This window comes from Gopherus flavomarginatus, chromosome 13 (genome assembly GCF_025201925.1).
Source record: "Gopherus flavomarginatus isolate rGopFla2 chromosome 13, rGopFla2.mat.asm, whole genome shotgun sequence".
Taxonomy (NCBI): domain Eukaryota; kingdom Metazoa; phylum Chordata; order Testudines; family Testudinidae; genus Gopherus; species Gopherus flavomarginatus.
In genome coordinates, this window is record NC_066629.1 from 17,620,125 (window position 1) to 17,637,601 (window position 17,477).

Here is a 17,477-nt window from a genome sequence, read left to right on the forward strand (position 1 = left end):
GTCACTTCGTAGAACATGTGGGCTTGTGTGTGCCTGTATTTTGGGATCGGGAGAGAGCTGGTCCTCTGAGGCTGATGTTGCTGTTACAGATGCCTCTGAGCATGTCCAGTAAACATGAGCTGGGCTTGTGTGTTTGCAAAGTATAAATGGTGCTGAAGTTTGAGTCCCCTGTTTGGTTTGCAGGCACCGACAGGCGTGTAGTGAGCCAGAAGCGGGCTCTTTTTGGCACGAGAGGGGCAGAGTGAGGAGCAGCCATAAAGTGTCAGTGATGGGAGGGGTGTCAGTTTGGTGCCATGGCGGGTGCAAACACCAGCGTGCCTCGCCTGCAGAACTACTCATTAAAATCCCATTGCATGCACGCTCTGGCGTGGCAGGGGGGGTCCACTCCCTGCAGGCATTAACTCTTTGGAGTGTTCAGAGACGGCTAGGGGCATTTCCCTCCTCCTCTGTTAGCCATGCTGGGGGGTCTGTTTAAAGGGAAGAAGAGAAGAGCTTTATTCAAGAGATGTAGAGGCTGAGGATGCTGCCAAACACACAATGTCTCAGTTCGCAATCAGTGCAATATCTGGGTTGTCCTTTGCCTGGACACCCATTCCTCCTCTGGCAGCAGACGGACATGGTCGTCTAATAGGTCTCTTCTGTCTCCGATGATGAGGATCTTTCTTTTTTTCCCTTTCTTTTCTTTAAATGATTGGTTTTAATTGCAAGCTTCACAATCGGCGATTAAAACTCTCTGGTGCTCAGGGGCGACTTTTTAGTGGCCGCATGTTGCACCGGCACTGCATGACCATCTGCGGGGTGTGTCAGGCAAAATCTAAACTCTCCTCTGCGTCAGTGAGTGGAGCAGTGCCAAGCATGGGCAAAAAGTGGGGCTGGCTCCAGGGGAGAAGCCATGGAATGCTGGTTGAGTGTCTCTTTTGGAGTGGTGCAGGGAAAAGAAATGAAATTAGGGCCATGTACTACCCCTGGAAATATAATCACAATGCCAATGTAGAGACTATGCCTCACAGGTTCCTCCAGCTGGGTTGCTGTCAATTCCCTCCTAGCCTGCACCTGCTTGCTCGCTGCAGGATTCCTGGGTTTCGAGGATCCCAGTAGCAGAAGAGAAGGGTGGTTGTCCCTCGTATCTGATCCGCATTAGCCTGGCTGTGTGTGAGGGTGCCTAGTAATGGAAAAAACGGGGTGACCCAGGTCAAGGCTAAGCCTACTGAGCTCTTTTGGGAGAAGCTTGCCTGTGACTCCCACCATGAGCAGCACTACCCAGTGTTCAGAGGCCAGTCCTTCATTTGTGACCGGAATGCATGCAAAAGGCACAGGATCCGGCAGGGGCATGTGGGCACCAGGCAGCAAAGGTGACACTAGGATACGGACCAGGGGACTGGCACTGACTGACACCCCAGTTCTCTCCCTCCCACCCCCCAAGTTACTCAAAGGGAAGGAGAATGTGAATTGGTCTTTATGTCTCTGTGTCAGGTCTGACTAGAGTGGCAGTGGGTCGGGGGGGATTCTGGCAGTGCTGGAGGTGTATCCCGGTCACTTGGTTCTAATGTAAGCCTGGGCACTTTGCGCACGATAGAGACGTACTCTACTGCGAGTGGTGCTGTGGTGTCAGCCTGGAACAAAGGATCAATAGCGTGAGTCAGCAGCTGGGTCATTTCCCTTTTTATGAATGAGGCCTGTGGGAAAGAGTGAAAAATCCTGCAGAAAGATGGGCTGCCACAGGGAACGGTGGGTTCAGTTGAGCAGGCAGCAGTGGTGTGATTGAATGCATTCAGCCAGCACCTCGGGACAGCAGTGTGCTTTGCTGAGTTCAACACTAGAGCCCATCCACCACAGGAGCTTAATGAGAGACAATGTTTAGCAACAGACGTCCATAGACACAAACACCCGTGCACCAATATGCGTGAAGAGATGCCCGTTTACACCTTGCATGCATTCCCAGGAACGTGCGAACCATGTGAGCATAATACCCTTGTAGTGGCCATTGCACATCAAAGATAACAGCCTACTAATGTATCATCTCATGGAGTTAGTCCTTTAGCTAAAGTGGTAGAGGACTGTGTTTTGGCTGCTTCTGGGTTCTACCCCTGCTGATGACCCATGTTGAGAATCATTATTCAGGCAGTCATACTCTTGGCTACACACAACATATGTAGGCTCACAGATGCCCATTCCCACACATGTGCTTATAGACATGCAAACCATGCCTATGCCCTACACCCATATGCATGAGCATGTGCACTGTGCTCACCTGTGACTTCACACGTGTGCTCACGTGGGCACACAGGCAGTCACAGACACTTGTGGGCATGCCCGCTTTGAGCTGTGCAGTATTTACTGGCTGGTGGGGAAAAGTGCAGGAAAATAACGATTTCCAAGATAGGAAAGCAAAGACGCATGAGTGTCTCTTGCACTCTCTCCTCACCCTCCTTGTCCGAAGCCTGATGGCAGAGGCTGGCTCCATGTGTAACTATTGATCTGTTGTTTGAGTTAACTTGTTCTGAATGGTAATGCTCTTCAGAGAAGCTTGTGCTGATCTGGGTGAGGCCACTGTCCTTCCCCATCACCACCAATGGGTTTCTCCTCTGACCCTGTAGGTGGACAATGCCCTCTCAACTGCTGGCAGCATGGAAGTTAATGGAAGTGACTCAAAGAAAAGGCTTCCTTGTTTCCAGCTGATTTCCGTTGAGTCTGGAAAGCAGCAAACTGCAGCAAAGGAGTTTGAAGGAAGCAGCAGGCTCTGGAGTTTTGTTCTTGTCCTTTCACAGCCAGCAAAGGGAACACAAGTTTAATAACTTGACTGCCAAAGAAGCAGATTCCCTGGAGCACTATGAGAGTCCTGGACCCCCCCCCCCCCCCGGGCCACCTTCTGTCACATTAGCCAATGAGGTTGTTATAAACTCTGTCCACGCTTTCCTTGAGAATGAAGTTAATTCAGCGCTAGTGAAAGGCACCAGATTGCAACCCTGGGGAGACTGAAGGCCAGTCTTTGTCCACAGCACTGTTACAGCCTGGACAGTGACCAGGGAAACGCCTCACACTGCCCCATGCCAACGTGCTTTCATCCTGGCATAGAACAATCTCTATCACAGGGTTAAAGAAGGGTCCACTCTCCCTGGTCCATTCAGTCCTTGATCTCTCTGCTCAGGGCCAAGCTAATGTCTGTTACAGGGTCGTTTTAGGAGAGGTGGCACACCTGTCAAGGGGCAACCAGGCTGAGTAGCCACCAATTCATTAGATCAGTGCCAAAGATCAGTTATTAGATCCGGGTTCTTGACCTGGCTGTCATGACTGTAAGGGAGATCATGCATGGCTGTTGAGGGGTCACAACCACCCTGTCCTTCCTGTATCGCTAAGTAGGAAAGGGGTCCTGGCTAGATAAAAGGACCTGCCAGTATGGGGTCCCAGATGGAAAAGGCTGAGAATCACTGCATTAGATGGTTCTGAATGATGGGCATTACCTGAAACGACTGACTCAAACTGGTGGCCTAGATATGAAATGTGACATTGCCTATACCAGTCCCCAGAGCTGCAAGTGTCGTGTGTCGTCCCCCCACCCCCCAGCTCCAGCACAAGTTGTGGGGAACACAGGTTTTATCCATGCTATAAGACTATTTCCAGGTCCAGTTTCAGCCCAGCCTGAAGATATTATCTCATACATGGTACTATTAACATTATTCAGTGTTAATGGTGGGTGAGAAGGTTCCCATCATAGACAAACTAACCTGAACCTTCTCCCAAAACTTGAACCAAGCCCAATTTTTGGGGGGATTTTTGAAAAAAAATGTTTGGTTAATGTTAAAAAAAAAAAAAAAAAACCAAAACAACAACAAAGGCCTGGATTCTAATCTCACCTAAACTGGTATAGATCAGTTAGTAGCTTTGTTGGTATCAATGGAGCTACCCTACTGTAAAGCTGACATGAGATGAGAATTATTTAGATTTCCAGTAATAAAGGACTCCTGTCCAAGGTCCCACGTGTCTTGACACATCATTAATAAATGAATGCTCCCAACATAAGAACGGCCATACTGGGTCAGACCAAAGGTCCATCCAGCCTAATATCCTGTCTGCCAACAGTGGCCAATGCCAGGTGCCCCAGCGGGAGTGAACCTAACGGGTAATGATCAAGTGATCTCTCTCTTGCCATCCATCTCCACCCTCTGACAAACAGAGTCTAGGGACACCATTCCTTACCCATCCTGGCTAATAGCCATTAATGGACTTAACCCCCATGAATTTATCTAGTTCTCTTTTAAACCCTGTTATAGTCCTAACCTTCACAACCTCCTCAGGTAAGGAGTTCCACAGTGTGCTGTATGAGGAAGAACTTCCTTTTGTTTGTTTTAAACCTGCTGCCCATTAATTTCATTTGTGGCCCCTAGTTCTTATATTATGGGAACAAGTAAATAACTTTCCCTTCACTTCCAAAAGAAGTCAGCCACCTACAGTAACTCCTTTTAACCTCTTCATCGTTATGGGAAGTTTGAGGCCTGTCATCTTCCTTTCCATTGTCCTCTATGCTTCCCATTTCTAGCTGGACCAGAAGCACTGATATACCATGAATGACACTCCTCTTGCATGTGTCTAACAAAGTGGGTATTCACCCACAAAAGCTTATGCTCCAATACTTCTGTTAGTCTGTAAGGTGCCACAGGACTCTCTGTCGCCTTTTACAGATCCAGACTAACGCGGCTACCCCGCTGACTCCTCTTACTATGTTTCCAGCTTGACTGGAACCAGGAAGTGCCAGATGCTGCATGAAAAGTTGGCAAGTGGGTGCATTGCCCCGAATCCCGCTGTTTTGTTGTCATAGGGTACGTCTACTCTGCAGCCAGGAGCATGCCTGAACCCTTTGGGCAGCTAGTCCGAGCCAGGATTTGTGTTCTCCCCAGCTATGCTGCTATTTTAGCATGCTAGCTCAAGCAGAGCTAGCATGTCTGTCTGCCTGAGCTGGGACGCATGCTCCCAGCTGCAATGTAGATGTACCTGCAGAGAATATCCATCCTGGCAATTTCACTCCACACTTTAAGTCTTGATCTTGGAATTGCATCAGCATCTGATGACATTTGTACTCCTGTTTTTTGTACCCATACAGCATTGCACTGCAGTCACTGGTGCCCCCAAGGAGGCCACAGGCCCCCGTGGGTCCTAGTTCAGGGCTGGGGTAATTTTTTTGCAGGACTTTTATACATTTTTGCCTGGGTTTGCTTGATGTGGAGTTGAACTCCCTACATTTTTGCATTTGAATTGAATAACTCCAGATGTCCACGCTGAACACAGCGGACTTTTGCTTGGATTTGGCTCATAGCCCCAGAGTTTCCTGTGGTCTCGACTTAGGCCCTGCAAAACTGCAACATGTTTTTCCATGGACCCTTTCGCAACATTTTTCACGGCTATATTTTGCACATTCATTTCACCCAGTATTGCTCCCCTGGAATAATATTGGGGAATTGGCAACTTGGCTCCATACCAAAACAAGCCTGTTTTCACTTGGACACATGGAGACTACTATGAAACTTTCCAGTTCCTAAGTGAAAAAAGAACCTGGCTTAGGAAAAAAAGGCCTGTTTCCTCTGAAAATGGTCCCAGTTTAATATTTCCAACACACGGGCTGATTTCTGATTTGCAGCCAATTGGGGGCAGTGCTCAGATTTCAAGCCTTTCACATGTCTGTTCATATTTCACCCACATCAGGCTTTCACCGAGAACTGAAAAGAGGCTGAAATTCCCTCAAAACCTTTGCTTGGTTCCTCTGAAACTCCTGCAAATCTTCCAGCTCAAGTGCTGGAGTTTGCTCTGAACTTTTCCTCTGGTCCACAGCTGAGAATGCAGCTTGTGGGTTTTTTCCCGCTGCTCCCACTAGTGGAAACACAAGGCAAAAATCAGCCCAAGCAGCGTGCGCCTTTGGTTCACCACTTACAGCAGGACTCAGCTTTGCTCCGTTGTTGCTTGTCTCTTTTGGATATTTGAGCACATTAATGAATACTGGAATCTCACCCTCTTCCGTGCCAAGCACAGCCCCTGATTCCGGCCCGATTGCAGGCTGCCAGAGTTGAGTGATGGGAAATCTCTCCTGCGGTTTTTGGTCTGCTGCCAGTGGTTTGTAATCAATGAGCTGAGAGAGTCTCTGCCAGGATGCAGGGGACAGAAAAGCTCCTTCCCAGCCATCACTCTGAAGGACCCTGGGCAGGGATCTCTTAGGACAATCTGAGCGCTGGGCCTCACGCTCCCCTCCCCCCACCCAGCAGGATGTCCACTGCTGGAAGGACTCGTGCTCTTTTGAAAAGAAGCTGGAGCAGGGCCAAGGGCAGCAGGGGCAGGTGGAAGTGGATGGGCAGTGCCAGGCATTCAGTGGATGGGACAGTGCAGGTGGTGAGTGGAGCGCAGTGGGTGAAATGGGGCAGCAGGCAGAGCTAAACTGGTGAAGGTAGAGTGGGACAGCCACCATCCCCATGCAGGTGGAGGGCAGCAGTCGGAAGTGGGGCAGCGATGAGGAACGGCACCGTGAGTCGCATGGTTTCATACTCTGCAGCCCTGTGTACAATACGCCATGTGTTCCTGGACCCCAGTCCCTCCCTGAAGGGGTGCTGATTCAGTCATGTGGGGACTTTTTCACACCTCTCTGTCATGCCAATGAGGTCAGAGTCAGCCTGAGTCTCTCACCATTCACCCCAGCACTCCCTGCTCCTGCCCCGGCTCACTCCCAGCATGCTTGTACACCCATCCAACTCCCTGCGAGTGGATTAGTACTTATGTTCCTCTCCAGGGCTCAGGCCCCCAGCATACTGTTCCCATGAAATATTCATCCCATTCTGATGTCTCGAATGTTCACCACTTGGTATTTTTTTCACCTTCTGCACTTGTTCATTTCAGAGCTTCATCGGGTAAAGAACAGATCTCCTACCTGCTTTTTCCTCCTGGCTTGCCCACAGATGGGTTCTTTGGGGGCTTGATCTGGGCTATCTGCTTCTGACTTCCAAAGCAGAGGAGCAGTCACCCTGCTTCTGCTGCTCCCTGAGCTGTAAAAGAGCCCACAGCTGTGGAGGCAGCCTGGACAATACTGTATGTGTGCAAGGCCAGGATAGAATTAAGCCACTGAGTCATTTGGCGCTATCATGAACAACTTCTTCTGGTCCCTTTAGTGCCTTGTTCACTCTGCCTTGATCCCCTGCTGCTCCACATGGATCACGGGAACCTCATTTTGGGTCATGGGAGTGTCTTCTATTTCCCTTCCAGGCCCAATCCCTTTAAAGATTTGTGGTCTCTGGAAGGGAGAGGCTGGCAAACTAACAATTAAATAGATTTTGTGCTAAGACCTTTACATAAAGGTGTGTGTGTGTATGAGCCACAGAACACATTTCCGCCCATATCTACTCACCCTCCAAGTACCACCTTCACCATGAAAATCATTGCAAATTGTAGGGGGGAGCACTGGGAGTCAGAACCCCTGGGTTCCATCCCGAGCTGTGCCTCGCTGTTCAGCAAGTCATGTCACCTTTCGCCCGTAAAATCGGGTGCCCTGCAGCGCACTTTAAGCTCGTCACTCAAAAGGGGCTGTGGAAGCATGGAGCATTATTACCAGTGTGTATTGTTCAAAGGAAGCTTGTTTGCAGCCTCCAAGTCAATTGCTTTGCTCACGGTGGCAAGTTTTTATAAAGAGAGTTTATTGCTAATGTGACATGTTAGTACATCTCGGTGACGGGAGAGAGGTGGCTGAGATGGAACCAGGTTTAAGTGGAAACAGTTGGGATATGCGTGGATTTTTAAGTGCCGTTTTCATCTAAGCCGGGGGAAGGTTTCCCTTGATATTTTTTTCTGATAGAGAGGCTGCCTGTAGAGTATCATGTGCTCTGGACCTGTCTGAAGGAGTGTCCCAGTGTATAGAGGAGTGAATGCAATGAGTGATTGCAGCTCATGGAGGCCTGGGTCAGTGAAGCCATGGCTATAAGAAATTTCAGGTGGGTTTGTATAGCTCGGGGTTGGCAACATTTTGACGTGGTGTGCCGAGTCTTCATTTATTCACTCTAATTCAAGGTTTCGTGTGCCAGTGATACATTTTAACGTTTTTAGAAGGCCTCTCTTTGTCTATTTTATATAACTAATCTATTGTCATATGTAAAGTAAACAAGGTTTTCAAAATGTTTAAGAAGCTTCATTTAAAATTAAATTAAAATGCTGATCTTACACCACTGGCCCGTTCAGTCTGCTGCTAGCCCGGGGTTATGTTCACCTAGGCCAGCAGCAAGGACCAGTGGCTGGGACCCCGGCTGGCAAGGGGCCGGCAGCCAGAACCTGGGGCTGGCAGTGGACTGAGTGGGGCCGGCGGTCGGGACCCCAGACCGACAGTGGGCTGAGCGGCTCAGCCCGCTGCCACTCAGCCTGCTGCTGGTCTGGGGTCCTGGCCCTGCCCACATGGAGTGGGTACCTACCTTCTCCCTGGTTTGAGCCCATTCCCTTCCTCTCTCTCTGCTCTGAGCTGAGGGCTGGCGTGCACTGAGCACAGGGCTGGGGGTGAAGGAGCAGGCTGGGGGTTGGGGTGTAGGGTCTGGACGGGAGTTAGAATGAAGGAGGGGGCTCAGGATTGGGGCAGAAGGTTTGGGTGTGGAGTGCTTACCTGGGCAGCTCCTATTTGGTGCGAGGGGTGCAGGTGGGAATGGGGGGAGGGTAGTGCAGGAACTCTCATTTGGTTCTCAGGGTGGGGGTGGGGATGTGGGGGGTGCAAGAGTCAAGATATGGGGTGGGGGAGCTGGGTATGTGTGGGAGGGCTGGAGTTGGCTGGGGTCATGGGTGCAGGGGTCAGAGCAGAGGACTAGGGGTGTGTGAGGGGGTGCAGGGGTCAGAGCAGAGGACTGGGGGTGTGTGAGGGGGTGCAGGGGTCAGAGCAGAGGACTGGGGGTGTGTGAGGGGGTGCAGGGGTCAGAGCAGAGGACTGGGCGTGTGTGAGGGGGTGCAGGGGTCAGAGCAGCGGACTGGGCGTGTGTGAGGGGGTGCAGGGGTCAGAGCAGCGGACTGGGCGTGTGTGAGGGGGTGCAGGGGTCAGAGCAGAGGACTGGGAGTGTGTGAGGGGGTGCAGGGGTCAGAGCAGAGGACTGGGGGTGTGTGAGGGGCTGCAGGGGTCAGAGCAGCGGACTGGGGGTGTGTGAGGGGGTGCAGGGGTCAGAGCAGCGGACTGGGCGTGTGTGAGGGGGTGCAGGGGTCAGAGCAGAGGACTGGGAGTGTGTGAGGGGGTGCAGGGGTCAGAGCAGCGGACTGGGGGTGTGTGAGGGGGTGCAGGGGTCAGAGCAGAGGACTGGGGGTGTGTGAGGGGGTGCAGGGGTCAGAGCAGAGGACTAGGGGTGTGTGAGGGGGTGCAGGGGTCAGGACAGAGGGCTGGGGGATGCAGGGTTCATGGCAGAGGGCTCGGGGTGTGTGTGTGTGGGGGGGTAGGGCAGGGAGTGGGGTGGGAGTTGGGACTCCTGGATTCTGGGAAGGGGCTCGTATCTGACACTCGGGGGAGGAGTGCTGGGAGCGAGGACTCTGGTTACCTAGGTTTCCAGCTGGGCGAGGGGGTGAGGGGCAGATGGAGACTAAGGCTCTGGACTCCTGGGTTCTACCCTCAGTGCCAGAGGGGAGTGGGGACCAGTGACCTGGGGTGGGGAAAGAGGCGTGACCCATCTGTTCCCAGGGTCCAGCAGGTGGCAGCCGCAGCCCCCAGTCTCGGATTTGGGCTGTGGGACGCGGCCTGCTCCAGTACAGAGCCAAGCTCATCCCGGCACCGGGGCTCCAACCCTGGGGCAGCCTGCCTGAGTCCAGGGAGCAGGGCCGGCCATGCTTAGGGCGGGTGGGTGCACGGTGCCTCTGGGACGCAGGACCTTTCCCCACTTACAGGCCTCGCGGGCACTGCAAGTCCTGTGGGGCTGGGTCCCTCTTCCTGCCCATGCCGGCGGGGCCGCTTCCAGGGCTGCTCAGACTTCATGGGTACCAGGTAGCGGTATGGACACACTAACTCAGAAACACAGCCTCCCGCTGGAAGTGACGGAAGTCAGGAAAGCATGTGCAAATGCTGGCAGGAGGGGCGGAGAAGAGCAGGCCGGGACAGGCAGGATTTTTAATGGCGCGCTGCTACCTGCTGGGGTCCCGGCCACCCGCTCACCGACTCAGGCCTGAATGTCCTGAGCTGGAGTGTGAAGGATGAAGACTCAGATAGCTTGACTCCATCTCTGACCCGAATCCTTACCCAATGCCTCATCCTCATATCATCTCGTTTGGCATTGCCAAAGCCCTTAGTGGCCATGCACTTGTTGTTTGGCACCGCTTCCTTACTCTATAGTGCCGTGTGGATTTACTGTGACATATACATATTAACTAATACATACTGAGGACCAGTTCTTCAGCTGGAATAAATCAGTGTCACTCGACTCTAGCTAAGAGTTTTCATCTTCCTATATCTTCTCCCTCCTCAAACAAATAAACAAACAAACAAAAAACCTTGGCAGTTTTATGCATTTCCGTTATTTTGGGGGGTTCTCTGGCCCCCCAAAAGAGGATGAATCAGTCTCCAATCATATCAGTGGGTTAAAAAAAAAGGTAACAGAATTGAAATGAAAATATACGGTCAAACCAGGGGGCGGGAATGCTTCTCATCAATTCAATAGAGACAAAGGGCCCAAACGAAGACTCATTAAAGTCCATGGGAGGCTATTTCTTATCCTTAATGGACTTTGGATCAGGCTAGAAGAAAAAAATTGGGTTGGCTGGAATGTTCAAACTGTCAGTAAGTTGTGAGTGGGGTAGCAAGGCAGAGAGACCTTCTAGACCAGGGATAGGCAACCTATGGCACGTGTGCCAAAGGCGGCGCACGAGCTGATTTTCAGTGACACTCTCACTGCCCGGGTCCTGGCCACCGGTCCGAGGGGTTCTGCATTTCAGTTTAATTTTAAATGAAGTTTCTTAAACATTTTAAAAACCTCATTTACTTTACATAAAACAATAGTTTAATTATGTAGAATAGACTTCTAGAAAGAGACCTTCTAAAAACATTAAAATGTATTACTGGCATGCGAAACCTTAAATCAGAGTGAATAAATGAAGACTCAGCACACCATTTCTGAAAGGTTGCCAACCCCTGTTCTAGACACAGCTTTGCATCTTTAGTCATATTGCATTTGTGTGAAATGCTACCAGACTGATTCGGTTACATTGTACAAAGCAGAGGAGGATTAGCCCCAGAATATCCTTATGTAAAATGTCCTGAGAATCAGGCTAACCCCTCCATGTGCTGGGGCATCCATTATAATGTGAACCATGTCCAAATTATTAGTATATTAAAAATCTTACTTTTGCCTGTACGGAAGCTTCTACCTGCAATGAGTGGTGTGTCCCCCTACCAAGAAGCAGACATAGAGGAAGGAGTTTATGTGCATAGTTAGAGAGCCGGGTGATTTTAGGATCAGTGTGTCAGGTTAACTTTGCAGCTGATGGAAAAAAATATTAGTGTTGCGACTGAGACAAGGCAGTGAAGGGCTACAATGCACCTAAAGGTGGTGACTACTGTGTGTGGCGGGGGGATGTAGAAAGAAAGGGCACAGATTGTTGAATTAGAGACAAGAGAGTTCAGCTCTGCATGTCAATGAGGACAGAGTAAGTCAAGAATAAAACTACCTTCCAACACAAGCAGTTGCTGAAATATCTCAGTTTTTTTTCCAGAGATGGGAGATTTTGACCAACCTGCAACCATAAATGGCTCTGACACTTGCGTCTGTTTTATCAGACACATGCAGAGCCCCGGAGACGATCCAGACATTCATTAGTTTGGGTTTTACAGTCTGTTTTTTTTTTTGTGGTGGGTTCATTATTTCTCAGCTTCGCTTTCTCCATGCAGCAGCAGCAGAGTTTTTCAAGCTCATGTTTTCTGGGCACCTCTAATGAGAAGCATTGTACAGAGCAGGCAGGCAAGCCTAATTCTCAGAGGTGAGGAAGAAGATGTAAAATTGCATGAATAACAGAAGTGGGGCAGAGTCACAGAATTCAAACCCAGGTTTTGAATCACCCCGAAGATCAGGGTTGTTTGGACTCATCATTGAGATAGGGGCTAGTCTTGACATTTTTATACAGATCTAGGCTACAATCCTGAACCATTCACAACACAGGGTTTCGGATCTAGGGCTTTGGTTTAAGCCAGTCTCTAATAAATAACATTTCTGCACTCCTTATGAAACTCCTATTGAGTTCAAAGGAAGCAGGGTCTGCGTAAAGACCACAGTTGGGATTTTCAGATGGACCTATAGGAGTTAGGTGCTCAACTTGCAATAAAATGTAATGGGCCCTGTGCACCTGCTTCCCATAGTCACATTTGAAATTCCTAGACTACAGGGTTTGGCTCTTGCTTACTATATGGTTATGCATCCAGCTTTGTATTTCCTTATTTCTGAAGATTGGGTTTTTATTCTGGAAAATCAGCTGTTTTCCCTAGATCCCATTAATATAAAATGATGATCAGAATTACAGCTGGTCAGAGAAATTCCAATAAAATGTTGTGGGTTTTTTTTTTTGTCAGAATTTGCTGATTCCTCAAAATGGAACTGTTCCACAGTGATGGCTTGACTTTGCCAAATTTCCAACGTAACCCTGACCTCCAGCAGATTTACGTTGGAAAACCGTCTTGTTTCCTGCTAGTTTACTCACCTGCCGCCTCAGCAGCCTGGCTGGTGGGTAGATTGGGAGCTGAGACTCTGGAAGTCCTGGGAGGGCTGGCTTTTAAGCCATGACTCCTTCACAGCCTGGGCTTCCTATGCCCATGGCTCCATCCCCCTTTGTGGGGAATTTTGAAAGGTTTGGGTTTTGATCCAAATTGGAATGAAACCAGATTTTGAAGTATCAAAATCCTCTGTGGAAGGAATTACCTTTCTCCACCCACCTCTAGAACATTTGGCTCTTCCCATAAACTCTCCATTGAGCAGCTGGAAAGCTTTTCTGGAAAGCGTGGAAAAGAAGAGTCTACTCCCAGGTCCAACTGGGGAATGGGAAAAGAGGAGCTTGGATGAGTAAAAAGTTTCAACACGAGCTGGCTGGAAATATTTTTTCAGTCAGAAAATGCTGATTCAGTGAAAAGGAAACATTAAGTTGATTTTGACAAGTTCATTTAGAAAGAAAAATTGCAGGGCAAGTATTTTGATCTTTTCAGAATGGAACATCTCCATTTATCATCACAAGATTACTTTTGATGTCAGTTTTTGCAAAGTTTATATTATATAAAATAAGTTGAAATCTAAACAAAACGTTTTGATTTTATCAAAATGTTTTGACCCCAGACAATACGTTTTCCAGAATGTCATTTTTTCAGGAAATGTTGAAATGTTTTGTTTTCATTCTGTTTAAGAACAGAAGGAATTTGGAAATCTTAGAATTCTCCAGGAAACAAAAAATCCAGTTCCCACCCAGCTCTAGTCTGCATTACATCTGCTCTAGGAATTGTTTGGGGGCAAGTTCTCTGGCAGATGTTATGCAAGAGGTCAGATGAGTGGAGTACAATGGTCCTTTCTAACATTAGAATCTGGGTCACCTTCTTCCACTCAGAGCAAACTTCACACTAAGTGTCAATTTCTGCAAATCCTAGGCTGGCTAAGACCCACTGCAACCCAATTGGCTTTAGGGGGTGTAAATCAGTGTAGAATACCGTGCATGATGTTCTGTTTATGAAGGAGCATTTTGGATTCCTCCCAGCCTATAGCAGATGGGTTGTGTATGTGTGAGAGAGATGAGACCTGGTCTCTCTGATACTGGCATTTTGCTCCTAAGAACATCAACTGCCCGTTAACTCATGTATGGTTCTTCTGAGGTCCAAGAGGTTTAAGCATTCATTTTCTGTCTCCTGATGCTCAGATTCCATGACACTATGTGCAGTGTTTAACCCTGGATAGATGGATCTTATTTTGGGTTTCCTATAATTATGCTCTATAATGAGAATGACCTGATTTGCCCCAATTCTGGAAGGGCTGCTTCTCCTGAGACAGGGCTGGGGAAATCCTGTCTTCATGTTTATTCAGTGCTGGGCTACACACACATGCATGTACACGCACAAAAGTTATAACTGCAGGTTTGCCCATCTTCATGGATTCCTGGAGAATTTTAGTTTCCAACTGGTTCTGAATCCAGGAGTTTTCCCATTTGCACGCCTCACCCCTGACTCCTAAAGATCTTTGCTTTTCCATGCCTCATGGAGAACAGTGTCAGCAATTTCTTAAGAGGCTTAAGTTATGAACACACAGACTTTTGGGGAGGTGAGTGAGAGATGGAGCCTTTCAAGTCTGCAAGGGGTAACATACAGCTCTTCTGTGGCCTGCTTGGTGACCTCACTCCATTTTCCACATCACAAGTGGCCCAGCTGCAGGGAGTCCCGGCCTGCGGTTTAGGCCTGAATGAACCACATCTCACTCCTAGAAGGGGTCCTCTCAGTAAAAAGCAGAGGCATGATAGCCAGCTTTAATGTAGGAAAATCTTACCCCATGGGCTGCACCTTTCCTTTGGATTCAAGCCCCAGGGCTGTCAATCACCAGCCCTAACTTTATTCTGCAAATGATGAGCCAGGTCCATCTGTCACTGTAATACTTGAGCTCTTGTAAAGTCAAAGTTCATTGAGCAGCATCAGGCCCTCGGCAGGTTTAGGCGGGAACAGAAAGGTGTGATGCAGCATTTAAGCTGCAGGCAGCTTGTAACGATCACCACTGTGATGACGCTATTAATTTAAGCATATTCCCCCACCTTCTAGCTCAGTGCCTTCAGGTGGCATAGTCTCATGGCGTGCAAGAGAGAGAAGTTGGTGGAAAGGGGGAACAAAACGTTCTGATCTACAAAGAGGAACTGGTGCTGCTGAGTGAGGAGATGTCAGCTCTTCCTCTCAGCTTTCCCTTTGCAGCGCCAACTGTCAATAATTTAACCGTTTTGTAAATAAATGTGGCATTCGGACAGCTATCACTGTGCCTGTTATAAACACTCCTTTTGTCACTAAAAGCTGGCATTGCCTCTCTGTTTCCCCTGCAAATGCAGCCAGCAGTGCCAGTTGGCTCCTGGATCCAGGGCTGTCAGGGAAACACATGCAGACCAGTGGCTGTGGGACCTGGATTTCACATGAGGGGAGCATAATCATTTAAAAACCAGAAAATCCATTTGTGTGTGAATGTGGCACTGGCAGATTGGCAGTCCTGGAGACCAGCATCTTCTCCGTTCAACCACAGGGGAGGTACAGCATAGGCAGTGGGGAGGCCAGGTTCTCTGCAATACCACTATGACTCAGACCTGAGCTGGAAGGATCACATCTAGGGAGGAGATGGGGAGGTCAATCAGCCATTGGCCTCTCTGCTCATCCTTACAACAAAGGGGCAGTTAGTTCTACCAGTTATGGATTCTTTCCCACTGGGACCTGGACTCTCTTCAATGAGGCCATTGCGAAGCCATCAAATGACACCATCATTTAGGTTGTGGCAGATCAGGGGCTGTGTTTGAACAGGTGACCTATGGCTGACAGGTTGTCCCAAGTCTTTTACCCATGCCCTGCTCCGTGCAGTCCCCCTAGCAGGACAATCCTTAAAACCCCAAGACAGTGCAGACCTTCATTCCCTTATAGCAATGGGCACTTGTGTCAACTCACCTGACCTGTGATAGGACACTACTCCCTTTCTTCTGCCCTGGGCTCTCAGTTCCTTCCTACCCATATACCTCCATCAGCAATCCTCAGTAGTTAACTATACTGAGAACGACCCCTCCAACACACTCGTCCTCTGGCTGTGATGTCCTGGTGTTGGGGGAATGTCCCATTTAGGTCATTGCATGTAATTTCTTGGCCTCACTGTGCCACACTTATGGGGATCCAGATCTCAGTCTGATTGCTTGTAAAATTCGCCTTTTTGTAAGTGGCTGGAAATTACAATAACTTTGCCTTTGAGAGCAATGGATTCTTAAAAGAAGCATGCTGTGGAGTCACCCACATTGAATATACTGGCGGGAGAGGTCGAGCGCTGAGGAATTGCCAGATTAGCTTTTCCTGCCAGGTCCATGTTGTTAGAAAATCCAAGCAACTCCTTCCCCTCTCTCTTTTTCCCTAGTGGGGAAAGTCAGATTATTACTATTGCTGGTCTTGCCTCCGTATCCTGCAAGGTGCTGAGCACCCTCTAGGCTTCCTGGAAATCAATGCAAGCCAAGAACCTCTCTGTAGGCACTCAGCACGCTTGTAAGCTCAGTCAGAGACCTACAGGGCTTGGCCCTCACAGGTTCTGCATCCTCTCAGAGATCACCTCCAAGATCAGCTCTGTCCCACAACCTTGTGTTCCATCTCGGAGGAAGCTGTCCTAACGGCTCCCGAAAGGGCATCTCCTCTCTCATTTCTCCTCTGTTGGCTTTAAGCTCAGCATGGTTCCCATAGACAAATATATTCCCCTTCCTGCAATTGGCAGCTTAGTGCTGAGGAAAGTCTCGCCAAATTAGGCCAGCAAATAGGCCAAGAAACCCTTCAGAAAACTGATAATCAAAAGCTAAGCACTGTAATGCTCTTGCTCCCTCCTGTACACTGCTCTGCAGAATTGTGGAACCAGCACTGTAGTTACAGGCAAAGAGACGCTTTTATCTCAGCCTGGGTCTCCAGGATTTTTACAGCTAATGCTGCAGATGACTCAGCATTTTTGGTTTGAAGGCAGTTTCATGGGAAGGGTCAGGCCTAAGTCACAACCTGAATTCCTCCAAAGCTGTGTGTGTGTGTGCGCGCGTGTGTGTGCGTGTGCTATGTACGCCAATTCTAGAGAGATGCCCAAACCGTGAAGCTGGATCCGTATCTGGGTCAAAACTTCTCCCGTTTTTGAGGTTGAGGAGAGTTCAGATTCTACAAAGCCATAACTTAGTACCTGTCATGCACAACTCATCTCAGTTCTGCTCAGAAGACATCTCAGTCTCAAATAAGGCAACGTACAGTCGAAACTCCCAGCCTTTCACCTGCTTTGATATTTTAGGCCCAGCCTTAGCAACTGTGACCTGTCTCCAGTTCGCTGGAAGATCATAGAACTTCTCAAGTTCACTCAGCTTCGGATTCATCTTCCTTTGTTCGGTCAATAGAACTGTGAGCTTTAGCAAACTTCTCCCCCTACCTGGTCAAGGGCTAGAGCCACAGTTCAGACTACAGGGGTGTGAACTGCAGCACGTAATATGCAATGACTCCCACATATGGACACTGTGGGCATGAACTAAAAGGTACTGAGTTCATGTTAACTTCATCCATGCTGGCACTTCGGGTGCTGGATATGCCGCCATCCCCCCCCGGCTTGAAATGGTTTCCATCATATACAGAGTTTACAGTTTGGTTCAATGGTTCTCAGCACCCCCACTACACAAATTGTTCCAGCACGCTTGGTTAACCTAGTCCTGTTTGAAAGAAGACAATGTTAACACAAACTAGGTACCTTTTAGTTCACACCAGCAGGGTCCATATGGGGGAGTTAGGGGATAGCACC

General features: G+C 49.0%; 1 protein-coding gene across 9 annotated transcripts in view; it reads left to right on the top strand.

The window, feature by feature from the left end:
- NTM (neurotrimin) overlaps nucleotides 1–17,477 on the top strand; it is a 701,070-nt gene that overhangs the window by 421,558 nt on the left and 262,035 nt on the right. The window lies entirely within an intron of this gene.